The 18,392-nt window shown below is 42.4% G+C and overlaps 1 protein-coding gene and 1 pseudogene across 1 annotated transcript in view; one reads left to right on the forward strand and one right to left on the reverse strand.

The window, feature by feature from the left end:
- The window catches only part of LOC129557933 (renin receptor-like), a 42,996-nt gene extending 32,420 nt beyond the window's left edge, over positions 1–10,576 (forward strand). The window contains exon 11 of the transcript XR_016037003.1: positions 1,799–10,576. The gene's annotated coding sequence lies outside the window, so the exon portion shown is untranslated. The remainder of the gene's footprint in view (positions 1–1,798) is intronic.
- On the reverse strand, positions 4,109–13,703 carry LOC129557904 (TM2 domain-containing protein 2 pseudogene; annotated as a pseudogene).
- Positions 13,704–18,392: the final 4,689 nt, after the last annotated feature.

Here is an 18,392-nt window from a genome sequence, read left to right on the forward strand (position 1 = left end):
GTTTCAATGCTATTCTCCTAAATCATCCCACCTTCGCCCTCTCCCACAGAGTCCGAAAGACTGTTCTATATATCTGTGTCTCTTTTGCTGCCTCGTATACAGGGTTATCTTTATCGTCTTTCTAAATTCCATATATATGCGTTAGTATACTGTATTAGTGTTTTTCTTTCTGGCTTACTTCACTCTGTATAATAAGCTCCAGTTTCATCCACCTCATTAGAACTGATTCAAATGTATTCTTTTAATTTCTAAATAATACCCCATTGTGTATATGTCCGACAGATTTCTTATCCATTCGTCTACAGAAGGACATCTAGGTTACTTCTATATCCTGGCTATTATAAACAGTGCTGCGATGAAATTTGGAGTACATGTGTCTCCTTCAATACTGGATTCCCCAGTGTCTATGCCCAGGAGTCTGATTGCTGGATCATATGGCAGTTCTATTTCCAGATTTTTAAGGAATCTCCACACTCTTCTCCATATTGGTTGTACTAGTTTGCATTCCCACCAACAGTGTAAGAGGGTTCCCTTTTCTCCACACCCTCTCCAGCATATATTGCTTGTAGACTTTTGGATAGCAGCCATTCTGAGTGGCGAGACATGGTACCACATTGTTTTGGATTTGCATGTCTCTGATTATGAGGGATGTTGAGCATCTTTTCATGTGTTTGTTAGCCAAGTGTATGCCTTCTTTGGAGAAATGTCTGCTTAGTTCTCTGGCCCATTTTTTGATGGGGTCCTTTATTTTTCTGTAACTGAGCTGCAGGAGTTGCTTGTATATTTTTGAGATTAATTCCTTATCAGTTGTTTAATTTGCTATTATTTTCTCCCATTCTTAAGGCTGTCTTTTCACCTTGCTTATATTTCCTTTGCTGTGAAGAAGCTTTTAATTTTAATTAGGTCCCATTTGTTTATTTTTGCTTTTATTTCCAATATTCTGGGAGGTGGTCATGGAGGATCCTGCTGTGCTTTATGTCAGAGAGTGTTTTTCCTATGTTCTCCTCTAGGAGTTTTATAGTTTCTGGTCTTATGTTTAGATCTTTAGTCCATTTTGAGGTGGTTTTTTTTTTTGTGTGTGTGTGTGTGTGTGTATGGTGTTAGGGAGTGTTCTAGTTTCATTCTTTTAAAAGTGGTTGACCAGTTTTCCCATCACCACTTGTTAAAGACATTGTCTTTTCTCCATTGAATATTTTTGCCTCCTTGTCAAAGATAAGGTGTCCATAGGTGCGTGGATTTATCTTTGGGCTTTCTACTTTGCTCCATTGATCTATATTTCTGTCTTCATGCCAGTACCATACTGTATGGATGACTGTGGCTTTGTAGTAGAGCCTGAAGTCCAGCACGTTGATTCCCCCAGTTCCATTCTTCTTTCTCAAGATTGCTTTGGCTATTCGAGGTTTTTTGTTTTTGTTTTTTTGTATTTCCATACAAATTGTGAAATTGTTTCTTGTAGCTCTTTGAAAAATGCCATTGGCAGCTTGATAGGGATTGCACTGAACCCAGAAATTACCAACACTCTCTGGATCATCAAAAAAGCAAGAGGGTTCCAGAAAAACATCTATTTCTGCTTTATTGACTATGCCAAAGCCTGTAACTATGTGGATCACAATAAACTGTTGAAAATTCTGAAAGAGATGGGAATACCAGACCACCTGACCTGCCTCTAGAGAAACTTGTATGCAGGTTCAAAAAGCAACAGTTAGAACTGGATGTGAAGGAACAGATTGGTTCCAAAGAGGGAAAGGAATACGTCAAGGCTGTATATTGTCACCATGCTTATTTAACTTATATGCAGAGTACATCATAACGAACGCTGGGCTGGAAGAAGCACGAGCTGGAATCAAGATTGCTGGGAGAAATATTAATAACCTCAGATATGCAGATGACACCACCCTTATGGCAGAAAGTGAAGAGGAACTCAAAAGCCTCTTGATGAAAGTGAAAGAGGAGAGTGAAAATGTTGGCTTGAAGCTCAACATTCAGAAAACTAAGATCATGGCATCTGGTCCCATCACTTCATGGCAAGTAGTGGGGAAACAGTGGCTGGCTTTGTTTTGGGGGGCTCCAAAATCACTGCAGGTGGTGACTGAAGCCATGAAATTAAAAGAATTTACTCCTTGGAAAAAAGTTTATGACCAACATAGACAGCATATTATAAGCAGAGACATTACTATGTCAACAAATGTCCATCCAGTCAAGGCTATGTTTTTTCCAGTAGTCATGTATGGATGTGAGAGTTGGATTGTAAAGAAATCTGAGCACTGAAAAATTGATGCTTTTGAACTGTGGTGTTGGAGAAGATTCTTGAGAGTCCCTTGGACTGCAAAGAGATCGAACCAGTGCATCCGAAGGGAGAACAGTTCTGGGTGTTTACTGGAAGGACTGATGTTGAAGCTGAAACTCCAACACTTTGGCCACCTGATAAGAGCTGACTCTTTTGTAAAGACACTGATACTGGGAAAGATTGATGGCAGGAGCAGAAAGGGATGACAGAGGATGAGATGTTTGGATAGCATCACCAACTCAATGGACATGAGCTTGGGTAAACTCTAGCAGTTTCTGATGGACAGGGAGGCCTGGCATGCTGCGGTTCCTGTGGTCGCAAACAGTAGGACACTACTGAGCAACTGAACTGAACTGAACTGAACACAACGTTGTAAATCAACTATACTTCAATTAAAAATTAACATGACTTGGAAGAAAATGATTGATATATTTCATTTTATATAAAGTTTATATACATAGAAAATTGCTGGAAAGAAGCATGGCTCACTACCTAATGGCATTCTTTCTGAAATACGAACGGAGAGACATACTGATGTCTACAGTTTACCAGAAAATGCACCAAGGAAAAAGGTCGATTGATGATTGGACAGAGGCATGGACAAGAAAAGCAGACCCCTTCACATGCTGTCTACAAGAGACCCACCTTATACAAAGGGACACATACAGAGTGAACATAAAGGTTTGGAAAAAGGTATGTAATGCAAATGAAGACCTAAAGAAAGCAGGAGTATCAATACTCATATCAGATAAAATAGACTTTGAAAGAAAGGCTGTGAAAAGAGACAAAGAAGGACACTACATAATGACCAAAGGACAAAACCAAGAGAAGATATAATGAGTATAAATATATATGCACCAAAACTAGTAGAAACTCGATGTATAATGCAAATGTTAATGGGTAGGAAAGGGGAAATTAACAGTAAAACAGTAAGAGTAAAAGACTTTAATATGCCACTCACACCTAATGGATAGATCAACCAAAGAGACAACTAGCAAGAAAACACAACGTTTAAATGATACAATGGTCCAGTTAGAACTAAGTGATATCTATAGGACATTTCGTCCCAAAACAATGAAATTCACCTTTTTCTCAAGTGCACATGGAACATTCTCCAGGATAGATCACATTCTGTGTCCTGAATCTATCCTTGGTAAATTCAAAAAAATCGAAATCATTTCTACCGTCTTTTCTGATCACAATGAGTTAAGATTAGATGTCAACTTCACGGGGAAAAAAAAAAAAACTATTAAAAATAAAAATATACAGAGGCCAAACAACTTACTTTTGAATAACCATCAAATTTCAGAAGAAATAATAAAAGAAATCAAAATATGCATAGAAACAAAAGAAAATTAAAACACGGGAACCCAAATCCTATGCCATTCAGTAAAGCAGTGGTAAGGGGATGGTTGATAGCAATAAGTGCTTACCTCAAGAAACAAGAGAAACATCAAATAAGTGACCTAACTTGACACCTAAAGCAACTAGAAAAAGAAGAAATGAACAACCCCAGGATTAGTACAAGGAAAGAAATCATAAAAATTAGGGCAGAAAGAAGTGAAAAAGAAACAAAGCAGACTATAACAATAATCAACAAAACTAAAAGCTGGTTCGTTTAGAAGAGAATAAAATAGACAAACCAGCAACCAGACACATCAAGGAGAAAGGGAAAAGAATTAAATCAACAAAATTAGAAGTGAAAATGCAGAAATCATAACAGACAACACAAAAATAAAAAGGATTATAACAGATGACTATCAAAAGTTTATGAAAATAAAATGGACTACTTGGGAGAAATGGACATATTCTTAGAAAGCTTTAACTTTCCAAAACTGAACCAGGAAGAAACAGAAAATCTTATGAGACCCCATCAATGGCACAGAAATTGAAATTGTAATAAAAACAAATTTTCAAACGAACAAAAGCCCAGGACAAGTTGGCTTCACAGGTGAATTCCACCAAACAATTAAAGAGCTAACACCTATCCTACTCAAACTCTTACAAAAAATTGGAAAAGGTAAACTCCCAAACTCAGTTTATGAGTCTCCCATCACCCTGTCCCAAAACCAGATAAAGATGCCACAAAAAAAGAAAACTACAGGTCAATATCACTGATGAACATAGATGGAAACTCTTCAACAAATTTTAACAAACAGAATCCAACAACATGTTCAAAAGGTCAGACATCATGGCCAAGTGGGTTTATCCCAAGGATGCAAAGATTCTTCAATATTTGGAAATCAATCAATGTGATATATTGCATTAACAAACTGAAAAATAAAAACCATATGATGGTCTTCTTAGATGCAGAAAAAGCCTTTGACAAAATTCAGCATACACTTATGATTAAAATGCTCCAGAAAGCAGGCATAGAAAGAACACAACTCAACATAATAAAAGTCATATATGATAAAAACCATAGCAAACTTTATCCTCAAAGGTGAAAAATTTAAAGCATTTTCCTTAAAGTCAGGAACAAGACATGAGTGTCCACTCTCACCACTACTATTCAACATAGTTTTGGAAGCTTTAGCCATAGCAATCAGAGAAGAAAAAAATTAAAGGGAATCAAAATTGGAAAAGAAGAAGTAAAACTTTCTGTTTGCAGATGACATGATCCTCAACATAGAAAGCCCTAAAGACACAACCAGATGATTATGACAGCTAATCAATGACTATAGAAAAGTTGCAGGATATAAAATTAATACACAGAAATTCCTTGCACTTCTTTTTTTTTTTTTTTAAAGTTAATCACTATCCTTTATATTTTTGGTACACGAGGAAAGATGCAACTGGAAACTGGATACCCACAATAGTGTCTGCTTGTCATTTTTAGTCTGCAAGGTCAAATTGGGGTCGAACATCCAGTCTGAAGCCACCTTCCTAATCAAACCCATTCTCTCCAACAAGAGAAAATACTGATCAGGCCTGACATCAAGGAGTTCTGAGCCTGCGGAGATGAATCCAAGAGCCTTGCCTCTCTGGGCCAAACTGCACCAATTGCTGCCTTCACTGGGCATTAACCCTCCAGTGATCAGCAAAATAAGGTCAACAAACCACCAAACCCAAAGTCCTCCAAGGGTCAAGAGTTTCCCTACTGTTGTGCCAGTGTGTCCCAGGCAGAAACGATCTATTCCAAAGCATCCCAGGAAGAAAGAGGAGAGCAAAGTGGTCATGAAGTAGTGTCCGGTATACTTTATACAAGGTTTGTTCTCTCGGAGGAAGGTCCTCCGGCTGGCACACTCGATTCCATCCAGGGCCCGGCACTGCACGGAAGTGTGCTCCACATCCCTGTAGGCCTGACCCCCGAACTTGAGACAACCATAACCAAGATCCAGGGCTGCTGTTGTGTTTCCAACATGATCCACTGGGTTTTCACACTCTAAAAATTAATCCGGTAATTAAGTGCAAAGGATGACTGGAGAGTGGGGGTCGCCATACTCCCAACTCGCAGCGCTGGGGAGCCCTCTGGGTGGGCGGTGCCAGTCGATGCTAGCTCGGGATCAGCTGTGGTGTGGTGTGAGTGTCTTTGAGACACACAATGCAGCAGCAGCAGATTCCCAGTAGCAGAGCCACCTGGATGCACAGAAGTAACTCACTCACCGGGCAAACCCCAGCACCATCTTCCCAGGCCCAGAGGCAGAGATCCAGCCTCAGACTCCCCACCCCAAGGCAGCAACCGCAGACCCAAGCCCTGCCTGGTCAAGGCTTCTCCACCGAGCTCCCTCCTTGCATTTCTATACACTAACAATGAGAAAACAGGAAGTGAAAGTAAGAAACAATCCCTTTAAGCATTGCAATGACAAGAATGAAATACTTTGGAATAAAACTACCTAAAGAAACAAAAGACCTATATATAGAAAACGTTAAAACACTGATGAAAGAAATAAAAGATGAAACAAATAGATGGGAGAAATATCCCATGTTCGTGGATCTGAAGAATCACTAGTGAAAATGATAGAAATAAGAGAAACATCAAATAAATGATACTACCCAAAGCAATCTCTAGATTCAATGCAATCCCTATCAAGCTGTCAATGGTATTTTTCACAGAATGAGAACAAATAAATTCACAATGTGTATTGAAATACAGAAAACTTTGAATAGCCAAAGCAATCTTAAGAAGAATGGAAGAGGAGGAATCAATCTACCTGACTTCAGACTATACTACAAAGCAACAGTCATCAAAAGAGTATGGTACTGGCTCAAAGACAGAACTGTAGATCAATGGAACAAAATAGAAAGCCCAGAGAAAAATCCACACACCTATGGACACCATATCTTTGACAAATAATGCAAAACTATACAATGGAGAAAAGACAATCTCTTTAACAAGTGGTTCTAGGAAAACCAGCCTACCAAAGGTACAAGAAGGAAACGAGAACACTTTCTAACACCATACACAAAAATAAACTCAAAATGGATTAAAGATTCAATTGCAGAACTAGAAGCTATAAAATTCCTAGAAGAGAACATATTCAAAACACTCTTACATAAATCACAGTAGGATCCACTATGACACTCCTCCCAGAGTAATGAAAATACAAGCAAAATTAAACAAAATTAAACTTAAAAGCTTTTGCACAACGGAGGAAACTCTGAACAAGGTGAAAAGACTGCCTTCAGAATGGGAGGAAATAATAGCAAATGCAGCATCTGACAAAGAATTAATCTCAAAAATATGCAAGCAGCTCCACACCAGAAAAATAAATGACCCAATCAAAAAATGGGACAAAGAACAGAAGAGACTTTTCTCCAAAGAAGACATACAAATGACTAACAAACACATGAAAAGAAGCTCAATATCACTTATCAGAGAAATGAAAATCATATCCACAATGAGGGATCATCTCCCACTGGTCAGAATGGCTGCTACAAACAATAAATGCTGGAGAGGCTGCAGAGTAGGGGAACCCTCTTACACCGTTGGTGGGAATGCAAACCAGAACGGCCACTATGGAGAACAGTGTGGGGATTCCTTAAAAACTGGAACAGAATTGCCATAGAACTCAGAAATCCCACTGCTGGGCATACACACTGAGGAAACCAGAACTGAAAAAGACATGTGTATCCCAATGCTCATAGCAGGACTGTTTACAACAGGTAGGTTATGGAAGCAACCTAGATGTCCTTCAGCATAGAAATAGAAAAGAAAACCGTGATACATATAACTCAGCTATTAAAATGAAGGTATTTGAATCACTTCCAATGAGGTAGATGAAACTAGAACCTAATACACAGAGTGAAGTATGTCAGAAGGAAAAACACCAACAGAGTATATTAACACATATATATGGAAATTAGAAATATAGTAATGAGGTCCACATATGTGAGGCCGCAAAAGAGACATATATAAAGAGGAGACTTTTAGACTCTGTGGGAGAGGGCCAGAGTGAGATGATTTGAGAGACTAGCACTGAAACATGTAGATTACGATATGTGAAATAGATCACCCGTCCAACTTTGATGCATGACATAGGGCACTCAAAGCCGGTGCGATGGGAAAACCCTGATGGATAGGCTGGGGAGAAAAGTGGTCGGGGTTTCAGGATGGGGAAGACATGTACACCCATGGCTGATTCAACTCAATATTTGGCAAAAACCACCACAATACTGCAAATAAGCATCCTCCAATTAAACTAAATACACAATTTTTTTTTTTAAAAGAAAAAGACCCATGTACATGCTGTCTACGAGAAACCCACTACAGACCTAAAGACACATACAGACTGAAAGGGTCAGGATGGAAAAATTTATGCTAGGCAAATGGGAATCAAAAGAAAGATGGAATAGCAATCCTCATATCATACTTTAAAGAACATTACCATAGATAAGGAAGGACAATACGGAGTGATGAAGGGGTCAATATAAGTTGAAGACATAGCAATTGTAAACATCAATGCCCCCAACATAGGAGCACCTCAATACATAAGACAGACATTAACAGACATAAAAAGAGAAACTGACAGTAAAACAATCTGGTCGACTTTAACACCCCAGTCACCAATGGACAGATCATCAAAACGGAAAATTAATACAGAAACGCATGTCTTAAATGATACGTGAGTTAGATGGATCTCATTGATATCTTCAGGACATGCCATCCAAATGGAGAAGAATACACCTTCTTCTCAAGTGCACATGAAATATTCTCCAGGATAGACCACATCTTGGGTCCCAAATAAAACCTCAGTAGTTGGACTGTGAAGAAAGTTGATCGCCGACAAATTGATGCTTTTGAACTGTGGTGTTGGAGAAGACTCTTGAGAGTCCCTTGTACCACAAGGAGATCCAACCAGTCCATTCTAAGGGAGATCGATCCTGGGTGTTCATTGGAAGGACTGATGCTAAAGTTGAAACTGCAATACTTTGGCCACCTCATGCGACGAGTTGACTCACTGGAAAAGACTCTGATGCTGGGAAAGGTTGGGGGCGGGAGGAGAAGGGGACGACGGAGAATGAGATGGCTGGATGGCATCACCGACTCTGTGGACATGAGTTTGAGTGAACTCCGGGAGTTGGTGATGGACAGGGAGGCCTGGTGTGCTGTGATTCATGGGGCCGCAGAGAGTCGGACACAACTGAGCTACTGAACTGAACTGAACTGAACTGAAAATTAACAAAATTGAAATTGTATCAAACATCTTCTCTGACCACAACACTGTGATACTATATATCAATTAGAAGGAAAATAAAACATAAGAAACACAAACACGTGGAGATTAAACAACATGTTTCTAAATAACCAACATGTTAGTGAAGAAATCAAAATGGAAATAAAAAAATTTTCTAGAAAAAAATGACAATGAAAACACAACAACTCCAAACCTATGGGATGCAGGAAAAGCAGTTCAGAGAGGGAAGTTTTTAGCAATAAAATCCTAACTCAAGAAACTAGAAAAGCATCCAAGAGACAACCTCGATTGACTCCTAAAACATAGGATAAAGAAGAACAACAACAAAATAAAAATAGTGAAAATTAGTACATGGAAAGAAATCGTAAAAATCTTAACATAAATAAATGAAAAATAAATGAAAGAAACATTAGCAAAGATTAATAAACTAAAATCTGGTTCTTTGAGAAGATAAACAATATTGACAAACCTTTAACCAGAATCGTCAAGGAAAATAGAGAGAAGAATCAAATCACAAACTTAGAAATGAATAAGGAGATGTTACAACAGAAAATGCAGAAATACAAAGGATTATTAGACTATTATGAACAACTCTATGGCAATAAAATGGATAACATGGAAGGAATGGACAGATGCTTAGAAAAGCTCAATCTTCTAAGACTGAACCAGGAAGAAATAGAACTGATGAACCACCCAATTACAAGCTTCAAATCGAAGCTCTGATCAAAAATACCCAAAAGCCAAAAGCCCAGGACCAGATGGCTTCACAGATGAATTCTATCAAACATTCAGAGATGAGAAAATGCCTATCCTTCTAAAACTCTTTTAAAAAACTGCAGAGGAAGGAACACTTCCACACTCATTCTACGAGGCTACCATCACCCTGATATCAAAACCAAATACAAGACCAAATAAGAAAACTACAGGCCAATATCACTGATAAACATATATGCAAAAAATCCTCAGCAAAATTTTGGTAAACAGAATTCAACAAGACATCAAAAACCATGATCAAGTTGGGTTTATTCCAAGGGATGCAAGATTCTTCAATATTTGCAAATCAACCAATGAGACAGACCGTATTAACCAAAGGAAAGCTAAAAATCTTACGATAACCAGATGCAGAAAAAACCATTAATTTAAAAATTATTAAATTAAAAATAAGTAAATGTAAAAGAAAATAAATTAAAAATGTTTAAAAAGTTGAAATAACTCAAATGGCCATCAACTGGTGATCAAATAAACAAAACATGCAATGCAAAATTATTTAGCCATTAAATGAATGGAGTTCTTATACAAGTTATAATATCCTAGAGCTCTGAAATGATTGTGTTAATTAAAAGAAGCCAGGACCAAAACGCTGTGTATTGCATTATTCTGTTTATGTGAACGCATATGTCCCAGATTAGGTAATTCTCTAAAGACCGAAAATATAGAGGAGTGAATGCAAGGGCCCAGATGAAGGGGGGAATGGAAAATGTCTGCAGAGTGTTTCCCATTGGAGTGATGAAAATATTTTAGAATGAGGCTGTGGTTATGCTTATTCAGCCTATGAATAAATTACAAATCAATGAATTATACAGCTTAAGTGGTAAATTCATGGTATAGGTCCAACATGTCCATAAATAAAATTAAAAAAAAAAAACAAAAACTACTGAAGTTAACTTCTATGTCCAGGAATAATATCCTTCAAAAACAAAGGAGAAGGAAATATTATCATATGAGCAAAAAATTGGGGAATTCATTCTCAGCAGATACCTTGTCTGTAAGAAATGTTAAAAGTTATTTATACAGAATAAGATGATAATGAAAAGAACTATGAGTTTAAAAAGACTGTTATGTTGAGTTTGACAGAAACCAACAAAATTCTGGAAAGCAATTATCCTTCAGTGAAAAATTAATTGAAAAAATAAATGAAGGTAAACTGAAATGAAGGGTTTTGGTTTTTTTTCTTATTAATTGGGAAAAGATAAATGATTGTTTGGGCTTCTCCATCTTTGCTTTTCACCAATTATGAAACTTCATAATTAAAGTGGGTTTCATGCATACAAGACCTATTTTCACTCAGTGGTAAAGAATCCGCCTGCAGAGCAGGAACCATAGCAGATGTGAATTCCATCTCAGGGTCAGGAAGATCCCCTGCAGAAGAGCAGGCAACCCACTCCAGTATTGTTGCCTGGGGAATCCCCATGAACAGAAGAGACTGGTGGGCTTACAGTCCATGGGGTGGCAAAGAGGTGGACATGACTCTTCAAGTAAACAACAACAGACATATATTCCTAACAGAAACTCTGAAGATACTAAAAATTGATGAGAAAATTCTCAGCCAAAACAAAGAAAAAACAAATAGAAAACCCAGATTGTAGAGCTGAATTAGAAAAGGTTTTTGGCAATAAAATATCTCCCAACAGTAGTGTAAACAGTGTGTTCCACAAAAGAGAGGAGTAATTTTTAATACTCACTCAATATAAAAACATTCTAGTCACATTCACAAATTAAAGGAAATTAAAATGTCCAGAAAACAAACATAGTAGAAAATCTACTGATCATTTTATATGTAATTATGACTCTAAAACTATAAGGGAATTTTTAAGAAAAAAACATCTGTGAAAGTTTAAGCAGCCCCCAATGAAAAGAGCTGGACACGACTTAGCATCTGAACTGAACTGAAGCAGCCCCAGTGTATGTAATTTTATTTTTTTCTTTCCATAGTCTCAAAATAATTGACAATTAAGAATGAATTTCACTTTAAACATATTTTACAATTTCAGCAGGATATTTCATGTTCAAACATAAGATTCTTCATGCTTAGAAGTTTGTACGTTGCAGTGAGTATTTTGTTTCTCTGATTTAGACATAAATAAAATCACACTGTGTGTCTTTGCCTTGACCATCTTTGTGGCATCACTATGCATTTAGAATCAACTGTTTGAGTGTGTGGACTGTGAGTTCTCAGGTCACATACTGTTGAAGCCTAGCTTGAAGGATTTTGAGCATTATCTTTATAGCATGTAAATTGAGTGCAGTTGTGCGGTAGTTTGAACATTGTCTGGCTTTGCCTTTCTTTGGAATTGGAATGAGAACTGACCTTTTCCAGTACTGTGGCTACTGCCAAGTTTTCCAAGCTGGCTGGCGTATTGGGTGCAGCACTTTAACAGTACCTACATCTTTTAGGATTTGAAAGAGCTTAGGTGAAATTTAATCACCTCCACTAGCTTTCTTCAAGCTGCTGCTTCCTAAGGCCCACTTGGCTCTGCACTTCGGGATGTCTGGCTCTAGGTGAGTGATCACACCATTGTGGTTATCCAGGTTATTAAGATTTTTTTTTAACAGTTCTTCTGTGTATTCTTGATACTTCTCTTAATCTCTTCTGCTTTAGGTAGACCCATAACATTTCTGTCCTTTACTGTGCCTGTCTTTGCATGAAATGTTCCCTTGGTGTGTCTCATTTTCTTGAAGAGATCTCTGCTGCTGCTGCGTCACTTCAGTCGTGTCCAACTCTGTGTGACCCCATAGACAGAAGCCCACCAGGGTCCCCCGTCCCTGGGATTCTCCAGGCAAGAACACTGGAGTGGGTTGCCATTTCCTTCTCCAATGTGTGAAAGTGAAGTCGCTCAGTCGTGCCCGACCCCTAGCGACCCCACGGACTTCAGCCCACCAGGCTCCTCCATCCATGGGATTTTCTAGGCAAGAGTACTGGAGTGGCTTGCCATTGCCTTCTCCGAAGAGATCTCTAGTCTTCCCATTCTATTCATTTCCTCTGTTTCTTTGCTTTATTCAAATCCCTAGTGAGCATACGTTGGAAGTGACAAAGAGATTCAAGGCTTAGATCTGGCACACAGAGTACCAGAAGACCTATGGATGGAGGTCCCTAACATTGTACAGGAGGTGGTGATCAAAACCATCCACGAGAAAAAGAAATGCAAAAAGGCAAAGTGGTTGTCTGAGGAGGTCTTACAAATAGATAAGAGAAGAGAAAGGCAAACGAGTCACAGAAAGATATAGCCACCTTAATGCTGAGTTACAAAGAATGACAAGGAGAGATAAGAAGGCCCTCTTAAGTGAGCCACAAGGGAAGCCCCTTATCTAATAACAGGGATTTAACAGTGGGATCGCTATGCACTCAGTCATAGTGTCATAGTGCCTCCTCCCCTCCCCAGCTGGGGGTCACCGTGTGCTACTCTCAGCGCCCAGGGTGAGGAGACACCCCTGCCTCTCCCATGGGGAAGTCACAGACCTGAGAACCAGGTGTGTCTCCCTGAGGACGTGATTGTACAAGTCATGCACTCACCTTTAATCACCACCTCACACCCTGCATTTGCAGAGGACATAAGGAGGACAGAGGAGACCATGGACCCTGCCACCTGGCCCCACCTCAGCAGTCACCCACATTCAGTGGATGAGCGGACAGATGAAAAGCCCCTCGGTACAGGACTGAGAGTAGCTTCGCAATGCCCAGCTCCTCAGGACGCCATCCCCCAGCACCGAGGTGGCTTCCGGTTCCGGCCGGTGACGTCACAGGACGTGACTGAAACCCAGGTTCGTGATACCCAGCTTCACCCATGAGCAGTCCCTTAGCCCTGAAGCAGCAACCAGTTCAGCCCAGTGACGTCACAGGATGTGAACGAGGAGCGGCCTATGCAATGCCCAGCTCCACACAAGCGGGCTCCATTAGCCCAGAAGCAGCTTCCAGTTCAACCCGATGAAGTCACCAACAAACCCGTCGGCCCAAATGAAGGCGCCTGCGATGGTGTTGGTATAGCTGGCGGCGCACCCATGCTCAAAGGTAGGGGAGCCCCCCACTAGATCAGCTTCTCCAGGTACCAGGCCAGGTGGACGCAGACAAACTCCAGGTTTTCTGTGAGGTTGATGCCGGCCAGGAACAGCCTGCCTGGGACAGGAGAGGGGATGCTGTTCATGGTGCCGGCTGTGGGGTTAGCCGCCCATGTGTGCAGTCACTAACACATGGAGTCATGTGGTCAAACAAACAATGTGGTCACCGACTCACATGGTCTCCCACACACGGGGTCACTACCATATGCATTGACCCCTCCACGTGGCCACCAACCCACGTGGTCACCCACCCATGGGGTCACCTGTCCACGTGATTACCCATTCTCACCATCACCCGCCCACGTGGTCACCCACTCACTGGGTCAGCAACTCACATGGTAACCCACCCTGCAGTCAGCAACTCAAACCAGTCACCCACCCACACAGTCACCCACCCACACGGTGACCCACACACACGCTGACCCACACACACGGTCTCCCGCCCATGTGACCAGTAACCCATGGGGTCACCTGCCCATGCAGTCACCAAGCTGTGCCGTCACCCACCCAGACGTTGTCCTCCGTGGCAGTCAGCAATTCAGATGTCCAACAAAGACCAAAGTTCAGCCAGCAGGGGATCACAGCGGTGTGGACTCATGAATTTATCCTGTTACAGAGGGAAGGCAGGCTGGACAGTGACCCCAAAGAAATCCACGTCCTGGCCCCATGTGGTGGACACAATAATGTCCGCACGGATGTTCACGTCCTGTCTACATCCTGACCCCCTGTGGTGGACGCAAACTTCCCAAAGGATGTCCACGCCCTGCTCCCCAAGTGGTGAACAGAATAACGTTTCCTAATATGTCCTGTTCCCTTTCTCCACTTGAACACAAAGCCAGCCCCATGTGCTAGGACGTGCGTGTGACCAGGTGTCCCGGTGTGAAGGTGGAACTCACCTGGGTGGCTGCAGTTTTTCATGTGCTCAGGTAGTGGATGAGGTCTTGGAGCTCCATTGGTTCCCCCACCAGTAGGGGATACAGCACCACAGTTGTGCATGCTGACTCATGGATGACTTGTCCTTGTACGACAGGATGAGCTGCTGGGCCTGGGACCACAGCTGGTGCAGAGTCAGCACCTCCTGGGGGGAGAATCATCCAGGTGCCCATGAGACGTGTGCACAGGGGATATTAGGGTGACTTGTGACATGATGTGTCAGTTATTGGGGGTGTCCGAGATGCTACAGTGGTGTGTGGATTATTAGGGTGTCTATGAGCAGTGATTGCAGCCATGAAATCTTACTCCTTGGAAGGAAAGTTATGACCAACCTTGATAATATATTAAAAAGCAGAGACATTACTTTGCCAACCAAGGTCCATCTAGTCAAGGCTATGATTTTTCCCGTGGTCACGTATGGATGTGAGAGTTGGACTGTGAAGAAAGCTGATCGCTGAAGAATTGATGCTTTTCAACTGTGGTGTTGGAGAAGACTGTTGAGAGTCCCTTGTACCGCAAGGAGATCCAACCAATTCATTCTAAGGGAGATCGATCCTGGGTGTTCATTGGAAGGACTGATGCTAAAGCTGAAACTCCAATACTTTGGCCACCTCATGTGACGAGTTGACTCACTGGAAAAGACTCTGATGCTGGGAAAGGTTGGGGGCGGGAGGAGAAGGGGACGACCGAGAATGAGATGGCTGGATGACATCACTGACTCGATGGACATGAGTTTGAGTGAACTCCGGGAGTTGGTGATGGACAGGGAGGCCTGGCGTGCTGTGATTCATGGGGTCGCGGAGAGTCGGACACGACTTAGCTACTGAACTGAACTGAAGCAATGATGGGCTGGTTATTGGGTTCTCTGTGAGAAGAGACAATCATCGGTGGGTTACTGGCATGTCTGAGTAGAGACACTAGTGTGTAGATTCCTGGGGTGTCTGAGTGGAGACGGTGATAGGTAGAATACGTGGGTGTCTTGAGCAGTGACGGGTCAATTATTTGGGTGCCTGAGTGGTAACCGAGTTGGGTGGATTATTGGGGTTTCTGATAGGAAATGGCGGGTGGGTTACTGCGACATCTTGAGGCATGATTGATGGATTTTGGGGGTGTCCGAATATAGACCGGCAGGGTGGATTAATTGGGGGTGCCAGTGATGGCTGGTTTTTGGGGTGTTTGAATGGAGACAGTGGTGGATGGATTACTGGGGTTCCGTGAGCAGCGTAATCTGGTGCCTGAATCAGCCTCATGCAGCGAATGGATAGTCTGATTACTGTGAGGCCTAGTGCTCCCACCACCCCCGCTGCCAAGAGCATGGGGAGCCTGTGGCCCCTGCTCACTCCACGGGGACACAGCATGTCCCCAAAAATGTTCTTGATGTAGCCCATCAGGTACTTGTTCAGGTCCTCAATCATGCCCTCGAAGTTTCTGCACACCAGGTTAACCACATAATGGGGGTTGTTCTCCAGTCACTCCGAGATCTCTGTGAGGATGTTCTGGGCTAGGGTGGTGGAGAAGGGCCTTGCAGTGAGAGACAGAGGAGTGGGTGGGGACTTTCCCCAGCACAGCCACTCTACAGACCGGTGGGGGTTCTTGACACACAAAGACATAAAACATGGAAACTACTCCCAAGGGACCCAGCCTCTCCTGAGTGGCAGTGGGGAGCTGTGACTTTGCTCTGGTGTGTGTTTGTGTGTGTATGTATATGCTCCAGTAGGTACAGGTGCACACGCAGGTGTGCATGCATTCAGTATCTGTATGTACATGGATATGCCTGGGTGTGCATGTGTGCACAGCAGCAGAGAGTAGTGCTTAAAATATTGTGTGAAGTCTGTACTCCAGGGAGCATGTGAGGCCAGCAGGTACATCCACCCTGAGGCCCAGGTCATAACATCCAGAACTCAAGGGTTATTAGGTTCTGTGGTGGGGGCACTGGGGGCCGAGGCCAGAGTGAAACATTAAGTGACTTGGCCAGCAGCTGAGAGAATGGACTGGACACCCCCAAAACCGGACACAGGAAAAGACGTGTCAGGGACCTGGTATAGCTAAATTCTGAGAGACACCCCAGAGGCTAGGGGGACAGGTGTGAGTTCAGAAACGCACAATGGTCGGGAATTCTGAGTGACTGATGTTACAGGTCAGCCCTCTCCTGCCTGGAGTGGACATGTGTCCGTCCCCTTAGAGGTCAGTGTCTTCTAACAGGAGTGGACATGTGTTGTCCCCTTAAAGGTCAGCCTCTCCTGACTTCAGTGACCATGTGTCCATCTGAGTGGACTTGTGTCCATCTGAGTGGATGTGTTTCCGTCCCCTTAGAGGTCAGCATCCTCTAACGGGAGTGGACCTGTTTTCCACTTCGAGGTCATCCTTTTCTGCCTGGAGTGACCATATGTCCATCTGAGTGGACATGTGCCCATCCCCTCAGAGGCCCTACCCTTCCTGCCTGGACGAGACGTGGGTATCCTTGGCTGAAAGACCACGCCGTCCGTACCCCCTTCCCCCACCCCTACCTCCATGAGGGCCGTCATGTACACCATGTGTCCAGAGTGCAAGTTCCTCTTGGTGCCCTCCTCCATGTGCGCCAACTGCAGGTCCTCACATGGGCTTCCAGCTGCTTCATGATGCTCAGAACCTGCACACAAAAGTTGGTCACCTGTTCTGGGCACCAAGGGCAGCCCCCTGCTCAGGGGCTGGGCATGCACTGAGGACACCCAACAGAGGGCCACATCGTTGGTGCCTCCAGGGTTGAGGCCCTGTTTCTGGGAACGGGGTCTCCAGGGTCACTGGTCACATGGAGCCCAGAGCCCGGGTCCAGATTGTGGCCATGGGAGTGGGGGATGGGGGCTGTTCCTGCAGAGTCCAGCCTCACCCTCCTGTCATGAAGTTTCTGGGTGGAAGCTCCTTGTGGGTTCAACAGCCCAGGCTCCACAACACCCAAACTGGACCCTTGGACTTGAGGACACCCAAGATCCACGGACGTCTGTGCCCACCCCAACAAACAGCACTAGGAAAGGCAAGAAGGAATCAAGGGGAGAGAACAAAAGGAAGAAACATCTGCCCACCACACAAATAAGACATTAAAAAAACACAAATTAACTTTAACATAAATTGAAAAGTGAAAGTTGCTCACTTGTTTCCAAGTCTTTTCGATCCGATGGACTATAGCTCACCAGACCCCTCTGGTCATGTAATTATCCAGACAAGTGTACTGGAGTGGTTGCCATTCCCTTCTCCAGATTTTTCTAACCCAGAAATTGAACCCAAATCACCTGCATTGCCAGCAGAATCTTTACCAACTGAGCCACCAGGGAAGCCCTAATATAAATTTGTAGCAGAAAACGTACTGTGTCCTCAACAAGGAGTCATAATGGAAAAAGAAAAAAAAAAATGATAAGGATAAAAAAAAACGGGAAAGAAAATAATAGATTCTCCCTATCCAAAATAAAAGAGAAAACAAAAACTAATATAAACTAGTAGCAAAAAATGGTACTGTGTTCTCTACACAGAGACATAATGGGGGAAAAAAAAAGGGATAAAACATATTGGGAGAGGAAGTCACACACACACCCCAATCCAAATTAAAAGAAAAAGCGAAGATTCATATTAATATTGTCAGCTACACACAGGTACTTTCCATCAACCTCTACAAGGATTAAATGAAATGCTGCTGAAGACGATGATCTTCAAACCCCCCGAAAGACCAC

The sequence above is a fragment of the Moschus berezovskii genome, chromosome Y (assembly GCF_049115385.1).
Source record: "Moschus berezovskii isolate FMDL1 chromosome Y, NW_MosBer_1.0, whole genome shotgun sequence".
NCBI classification, from domain to species: domain Eukaryota; kingdom Metazoa; phylum Chordata; class Mammalia; order Artiodactyla; family Moschidae; genus Moschus; species Moschus berezovskii.